The sequence below is a fragment of the Oryx dammah genome, unplaced genomic scaffold, assembly GCF_014754425.2.
Source record: "Oryx dammah isolate SB20612 unplaced genomic scaffold, SCBI_Odam_1.1 HiC_scaffold_16, whole genome shotgun sequence".
Classification (NCBI taxonomy): Eukaryota; Metazoa; Chordata; class Mammalia; order Artiodactyla; family Bovidae; genus Oryx; species Oryx dammah.
In genome coordinates this window covers 27,517,548-27,525,673 of record NW_024070200.1, presented here as the reverse complement: position 1 = coordinate 27,525,673, position 8,126 = coordinate 27,517,548, and the positions used below count along the sequence as shown (strand labels likewise).

General features: G+C 42.9%; 1 protein-coding gene across 7 annotated transcripts in view; it reads right to left on the bottom strand.

Moving 5' to 3' along the window:
• The window catches only part of HEATR5A (HEAT repeat containing 5A), a 97,830-nt gene extending 91,343 nt beyond the window's left edge, over nucleotides 1-6,487 (bottom strand). For 3 of the 7 annotated variants that reach the window (XM_040257161.1, XM_040257165.1, XM_040257168.1), the window contains exon 1: nucleotides 6,239-6,487. The gene's annotated coding sequence lies outside the window, so the exon portion shown is untranslated. Of the gene's footprint in view, nucleotides 1-4,080; nucleotides 4,180-4,217; nucleotides 4,285-6,238 lie in introns of those variants that run through there. The other 4 variants (XM_040257162.1, XM_040257167.1, XM_040257166.1 and 1 more) reach the window with 3 other exon arrangements.
• Between the last annotated feature and the right edge of the window lie 1,639 nt (nucleotides 6,488-8,126).

Here is an 8,126-nt window from a genome sequence, read left to right as displayed (position 1 = left end):
GTGTGTGTGTGTGTGTATGTAATGTACATTATATACTGCCAGAAGGGTGTGTGTGTGTGTATGTGTGTATGTAATGTACATTATATACTGCCAGAAGGGTGTGTGTGTGTGTGTGTGTGTGTGCGTGCCTGCGTGTGTGGCACTTGATATTTCTCCACATCTTTTAAGTATTGACCTTTGCCCCATTTCTATCTTTTTCGTTTCCTCCCCCTGCTGGGAATCCTGAGAACTCAGTGTTCTATAGAGCACAATCTTTAAATACTAATCATTAGAGACCACTATAATTCAAAAAAATTTTAATTCCCTTTTAGTTATACTATGATAGGATTTTTATAACAAGTAGAAGAATATGTAACAAGACAATATCGTATTTCTACTTAAAAGTAGCCATTTCTGGTTAATATTTTGGATCAAATTATCTAACATTCAGAATTCTAAATATAAACAATCTTTTCTACTACTCCTGGAAGAAGAGTAAAGGAAAAAAGAATACTTTTAATTAACCAAATGATTTATCAGTTCACATAAAAATCTGTGTTATTCATAACTTTCGACCAAGTTTCACACCACACCCCTTCTGAGCTAAAAATGGCTTGTTACACCATAAATGTTAATATTTGATTTTTGGAATTCTGAATACAATTCCCATAAAATCAATTTAATTAATGTTTCTTAAGTCATATGACAACATGACCCAGGCACATAGCACTAATAACCTGTTTTACAATATAATGAAAATACATTCAGTGTACCTAGATTCAAAGAATACTTCCTGCAAATGTGGTAGAAATGCTGAGAAATCTGCTTCTTACCCCTGCATAATACAAATCAGTTGGAAAGGCAGATTCACTCAACTCGAAGAACTGATTAAGGAGCACATCCCACAAGACAAGAGAAGCTAGAATGGAGTAGGAAAGAAACGGGAGTTATACAGAAATGGATAAAGTGAGGTAAGAAAGGGCCAGGAGTAGGTATGCAATTTCCTTTGCCTTCCTCCTGTTTCCCTTCAAGTGCTGCAGATTACTACTAAGGATGAGAAGAATGGCAGAAGCTGGATTCAGTGAAGGAGGCTGCCAGAAGGGGCCTCTGGTGTAGGCTAGCTCTGGCATTCTCCCTCCAGATTACAAAAGAGAAAACCTTAAGAGGATAAAAGGAAGTATGGTGGGAGGGGCGCGGGGACTGAGCAGCAGAACCAACTCTAACAAGGCAATGATAGGAAAAGAGACTTAACATTTCTTCAGGATTTCCTTACTAGAACCTTTTAATGCACTATCTCATTGAATCTCCCTACTACTGTGGTAATTGAGTCACTAAATCGTGTCTGTCTCTTGCAGCTCCATGGACTGTAGCCTGGCAGGCTCCTCTGTCCATGGGGTTCTCCAGACAAGAATACTGGAGTGAGTTGCCATTTCCTTCTCCAGGCGATCTTCCTGACCCAGGGATTGGACCCGGGTATCCTGCACTGCAGGCAATTTCTTTACCAACTGAGCTACCAGGGAAACCCCTCCCTAATACTAAAACTCAGATATTAATCATCCTTATTTTACAGATGAGGATAAAGAATTAAGAAATTTGTCCAAGATTTAAGTGGAGAAAGAAGTGGAAGAAAGAAGGTAATGCCTACAGCTGTCTAGTTTCAATGTCCACGCTCCTTCAACTACTTCATGCATTTTTTCCATACAGTTTCTAATCACCGAGAGTTACCACCATGCCCACTGAAGCATCTCATCTTTATAACTTTGTTTTCTCTTATCAGTTCACTCTCCTCTTAGGTCTCCAGTAAGTACTTCAAGGCTTTTTGATAAAATGTGAGGTGTACTAGAGATACCAACTTCCAGAGGGCCCTTCCCACCAAGACAGCAAATCTCTAAGTAACTAACACTAATACCATCAGTCTTCCCTGGTGGCTCAGATGGTAAAGAATCTGCCTGCAATGCAGGAGCCTTGGGTTTGATCCCTGGGTTGGGACGATCTCCTGGAGAAGGGGAGGATACTCACTCCAGTATCCTTGTCTGGAGAATTCCATGAGCCTGGTGGGCTCCTCCATGGGATCACAGAGAGTCTGACACAACTGAGCGACTAACAGTGTTAACTTAGTCCTTGGCTATTCTTGACAATTTTTTCATTCCACAAACCAACTCTTCCACCTCTCCCTGGGAAGAAAGATATCACTCTGGACACTCTGAAGTGCCAGAAGGCAAGTTTTAAAAGAGAAATTTTACTCTAATATCTCCCACCACACTCATCTGAAAGTCACTACCTAAGCAATCTCACTACTTGGTACCTAGTAAAGAATTCAGTAACAAGAAGTAAAAAACAAACAAACAAAAAAGGTTAAAAAAAATCAACAGCAATTAACTGTTTCAAAGATCATCAACTTTACTGACATAAGTTTCTTGTCTCTTGGGGCCTGCTGACTCTTAGTTTAGTCTAGACGTGACTGATAATCCAGCTATCTGGATTCTAGTTGGAGTGGGGTAGAGTGCCATATTAAAAGTGAAGGAGCAGACTAATTGAGAGCATGAAGAAGTTGGAGCAGGAAGCTAACAGTAATGGAAGAGACCAAAATACTATTTAATATAGACACTTTAAAAAGCAGGCAATATGGGGATACTTAGTTCAAAGGCAAAATGCGTAAGATGCCTGTATTCCTCTAGCTCAGCAGAGGACAGGAATCCTTGCTCAATTTTCCAAAATATCACTGTATTTGTGCTCAAGTAATCTGCTACCTAGGACTTCCTACTTTAGTCGTTAGACCCTACCTGCTTTAGGATCCCCTCCTTTCCCCCCTTCTAACTGTTCATTTCATGGCTTTTATCTTGGTGAGCACTCAGAGTCACCCTTATTCCCACTATGGTCTGACATCTTGGCTTTTCTTCACAGTTCCCACTTCTAATTTACAACATATCTTATTAAGTGCCTCACCCAGAATTTAGCCACAGTTCTGACCTTTCTGGAGCCCTACCTGAGGGTTTTTTATTTTGTTTTGTTTTAGCAGACTCCCTGCCAGATGCCTAACTGGGCTCTTAACTTCACGAATGTAGCTCCCTGGAACAACTCCATTATTCCCTTGTTTTCCAGCCGCCATCATCACATCCACCCAAGTAATACAGTGAACACACCATCTACTACTTCTAACCCCCAGCTGGTCTGGGGCAGCACTCCACAAACTCACTGATATTTCTGCAGAAAAATATAAACATATTCACATAAAGGGGGGATAAATAATGACTATAAACAGCTTCCTATCAGGTCAGGTCATGTTCTGCTGCCAAATGAGTTAAGAAAAGTACCTTTTGGACTCTGTAATTAAGCTTAAGGGATTCTGTACCTGTATACACTTCTCTTTTCTTTTTTGCTTTTCAGATTTCCTCCCAAAATATCTTTAAAAAAATTTTGTGCTTTTCAATGGGTAATTTCAACTTCCTAATAAGTTTACTTACATAAAAATGTATGGCATAAATGAGGTAATGTTTTGACTATATATTTAACACACAAAAACATGCATAAATTCAACATACAGAAATCTACAAGTGCAACAGAAAAGAAAATAGATAGATGTTGTAATACATCCATAGAGAAGCATAAACTAGGAAAGAAGTACATATATAAAATATTTCAGAGAAGTTAGAACCATGGTTTCAAAATTGGCAAAAGTATATACTCTGCTTTAAATACTTAAATATCACCTCATACAACTTTACCTTCTTTCCTGTCACATAATTAGTTCTAATTTCTTATGCAGCATAAACATAACATTATGCTTTAATATGACTATATTATGTTTCTTTCTAGAAATACTTAGATATATCTTTGACTCATGCTCAGTTACACTATGAATAATTTTCTGTCTAGTCTTTTAATCAATGTCACTAGATTCATGGTAAAAAAAAATGTTTAAAAATAACTTACTTGTGAAAAACAGAAATGATACGTTAAAAAGAGCTTACTAAATTAAAAAAAACAGTCCATACCAGATTCAAATTAAAACTAGAAGTTATAAAGTTGTTAGAAACACACAAAAATCCTTCCCTTTCTCTAGCCTTCCAAAAGGCGAGAAATGCTGAAATTAAAACTTACTAGGTAATTATGACTGAAAAGCCATGACCTTTTTCCAACATTACACATCTAGGATCCAGAAGCATTTGTAGGTTGCAGGAGTCCACCTAACACAACAAAGAAAGTAAGAAAAATAATAAAAACTGAACTTAACCTACTTCCTCTCACAAAAGATACAGTGACTAAGAGTTTGTAGAGTTCTAGTCCAGGGTCAGCAATTCTTTCCTGTAAAAGACCAGAGAGTAAATACTTTAGGCTGTATGGACCACACAGTCTCTATCACGACTACTCATAAACAACACATAAACAGCTATAAATAGATAAAAGAGTGTGGTTATGTTCCAGTACAACTTTATAACAACTGGCAGCAGGCTGGATCTGACCCACAGCCTGTCAGTTACTGACCCCTAGTGTAATTCCAATGAATTTAATACTACAACTAGACAAAAGCTTCAATTAAATGATACAAACAAGTCTCTACTAATTCCTCAGGCCTCAGTTAATTCATTCCCTAAACGAAATTTAATAACAGTTTCCCAGTTTTGGCACTCTCCTTAAAATGCAGAAATGCTTTTACATGAGAGGACTAAGGTCCCGACTTAGCACAGTCCCCCCTTAGGGCTGTTCAAACTCATTAATTATACTATGGATAGTTAATGAAAGAAGATTCAATGAAGTCTTTTTTTAAAAAAATGTGTATGTCTTTAAACTAGTTAGTCAAGATTTAGAATAAATGAATTTTAAGAGTATGAAGAGACCTAACCACCTAAAGACATGGAGAGGTAAGTTCATGAAGATTATAAACTGTCTCAGTCATCTTTTTGAAATAAAGCTGAAAAAAGGAAGATATGTGCATTGCCTAAAGACAAAAATTCTTAATTTTTTTTTCTTAGAGAATGTACTATTTGCGCAGTAGTTTGGCTATGTATTTTCTGTTACTAAAGTCAGATATAAAGACTAAAAGAAGAGAAAAGTAAGCTAAGATCCATAAACAGTAGTGGAGGCGCTTAAGATAAAATTCAGGTCTATCGTCAATTCAGGAGTCTTGTAGCACTAAAGCTCTCTGTACAAATAACTACTTTTTCCCACTGTCCCTATTCTTACGTTATAAACCCTGCCTGCTACCCATTTCATTAAAGGGAAAAAAAAAATCCATGGTGTTTAAAATGTAAATAACTATCGGCTTCAATACTGATCTAAAATCATTTTCTCAAAGACATACTTTCTAAAATGTTTGCGAAACAGGACAATTCTCCTTTCCCCATCCGCCTAATGCCCAGCTTCAAGGACACTTCTGCTTTTTTTCCACTTTAATCTCTTCAGAGTATTTTCTCTGACAAAGTTCTGAACCATACTTACGGTCCCCCCTTTCGACGTCTTTTCTACGCTCTAAGGTCCTTAAGGGCGCTCAGCCTGAACATAAAAGGCGCTGAATATTTGCTGAATAAATGACTGCACGAAAAAAGAATGTATAATTATGACCTTTCATAAAAGAGCTCAAATCATCTGAGAGACACTATTCGACCTGACAGTTATGAAAATCATCTTGCCAGAGGTGCATTACTGTGACTAGTATCATAAAGCGCTTCTTAAAGTTTCCAAAGACTTTACAAGCCCTTGCAATGACGCTGCGCTGACCGAAAGTAGGGTAAGAAATGTTTCCTTGTACTAAGCAAAAGCTAGCCCGGCAAAAGCTCGCTTTCTTTCCGAGGAAGGACTATCCAGTATCCAGTCTCTACAGCTTCAGGAAACCCGCCTCCAGGGCTGCTCGCGGGAGTCCGGAGAACCTCGCCCAAAGCCCGGGTTGGGGCCCCGCTCCCAGCCAACCCCCGACGTTGCGGGCGCCGCTAGGGCGGATCCGGGGAGCGGCGCGCCGGCTAGGCGGGCTCCGACCTTCCGACCTTCTCCGCACGCCCGGGGGCTCCAGCCCGCGCGGCCAGAGTCCACGCCTACCTGTTGTGCTCGGGTGAAACACACTTTCCCAGAGCCCAGGAGGAAGGACCGGCTGCACTGGCCATTCGGCCGTCCTCGCGCCCCTGTACATCCCCTCCTCGGCGGGCTCCAGCCCCTTCGACCAGGACACCTAATCCTTCGACCCGTTCCTGCTCCCGGGGTCCCAACTTCCTCCACCTCTTGGCTGCCGCGACCACCCCGCGGACCCCCAAGCAGCTCAACTCACGGTGCAGGCCCCCGGTGTGTGTTTCTTCCCCGCCGGCAGGCAGCCCGGACACCGCCCCCTCGCGCCCGGAGCCGCCTTCACTCGGGATTCCCGACTGCTCGCCCCCGGCGTCCCCCCACGACTCAGCGCCCGTCCCAGCCCAGCCACGCTGTCGGCTCCACAGTGCGGCAGGGTAGCACCGGGACTCGCCGGCGGCGGCGACTGCGAGACAGCGGGGCGGGAGGGGCTCGCGCGGGGCGGGGCCGGAAAGCTCGGAGCCTGGAGTGCGGCGGGAGCCAGCGATTGGGAGCGCGCCCCGCACCGCACCGCCGACCGAGGGCCCGCCAGTCGGCGGCCGAGCTATCGAGCGCCCACTCTGGCAGGCGTGAGTGCTCCACCGCCGAAAGAGCGATGAAGGAGACTGCGGCTCAAGTTGAGGCCAGGGCAGCAGCTTTGCAGTCCGGAGAGCTTGGCCACACCCATTTTTGTTTGTTTCTAACGCCAGCCAGAATCCTTGGGGATAGCCTTCAGGCATCTGAACACGACTAGAGCCTGGAGAAATTCAGGCAGGGAGTGTAGGTGGGTGGGTGTAGACATGGAAGGGACCCTAGAAAGCTTTGTAGTCCTACAGCCCGAAACTCTGGGGCCTGGCTCAAGGTCACACACCCCAGCCACGTGCAAAATTAGGATTAACAACCTCTTGGCCCCCAAGTCAACTGAGTTTTTCTAGAATACTCAGCATTTTGAATCTAATTTTACAATTATTTTGAAATAAGTGCAAGCTTACAAAAGTGCTTCTAGTATAGAGAACATTTTTCCTTCCCGAACCATTTGAGATCTAAGTTACTGAGAGGGTGCCACATTGTCCCTAAATACTTTGAAGTTGCTCAGCTGTGTCCAACTATTTGCGACCACATGGACTGGAGCCTACTACGATCCTCTGTCCATGGGATTTCCCAGGCAAGAGTACTGGAGTGGGTTGCCATTTCCTTCTCCAGAGGATCTTCCCGGCCCAGGGATTGAACTCTGGTCTCCCGCATGGTAGGCAGAAGCTTTACTGTCTGAACCACCAGGGAAGGTTAAATACTTTATATGTCTTCCTAATAAGCACATGCCTGCTTGCTAAGTTGCTTCATTAGTTGCCAACTCTTTGCGACCCTATGGACTGTAGCCCGCCAGGCTCCTCTATCCATGGGATTCTCCAGGCAAGAAGTGGGTTGCCATTTCCTCCTCCAAGGGATCTTCCCAACCCAGGAATCTAACCAGCATCTCTCTGACGTTGGCAGGTGGGCTCTTTATCACTAGGGCTGCCTGGGAGCTTCAGCTTCAGCATCTGTCCTTCCAATGACAATCCTAGACAGCATATTAAAAAGCAGAGACATCATTTTGCTGATAAAGACCCATATAGTCAAAGCTATGGTCTTTCCAGTAGTCATGTAGGGATGTGAGAGTTGAACCATTAAGAAAGCTGAACGCTGAACTGATGCTTCAAATTGCCCTGCTGGAGAAGAACTTTGAGAGCCTTGGACTGCAAGGAGATCAAACTAGTTAATCCTAAAGGAAAAAACCCTGAACATTCATTGGAAAGACTGATGCTGAAGCTGAAGCTCCGATACTTTGGCCACCTGATGTGAAGAACTGACTGATTGGGAAAGACCCTGATGCTGGGAAAGACTTCAGGCAGCAGGAGAAGTGGGCAACAGAGAATTAGATGAATATTGGCATCACTGACTCAACGGACATGAGTTTGAGCAAGCTCAGGGAGTTGGTGATGGACAGGGAAGCCTGGTGTGCTGCAGTCCATGGGCTCACAAAGAGTCTTAGTGACTCTTAGTCTTATCACTAGTGACTAAACAACAAAAATAAGACTTCTCCAGTAGTTACTTTTTTCCTCTTTGTAATGAATAAG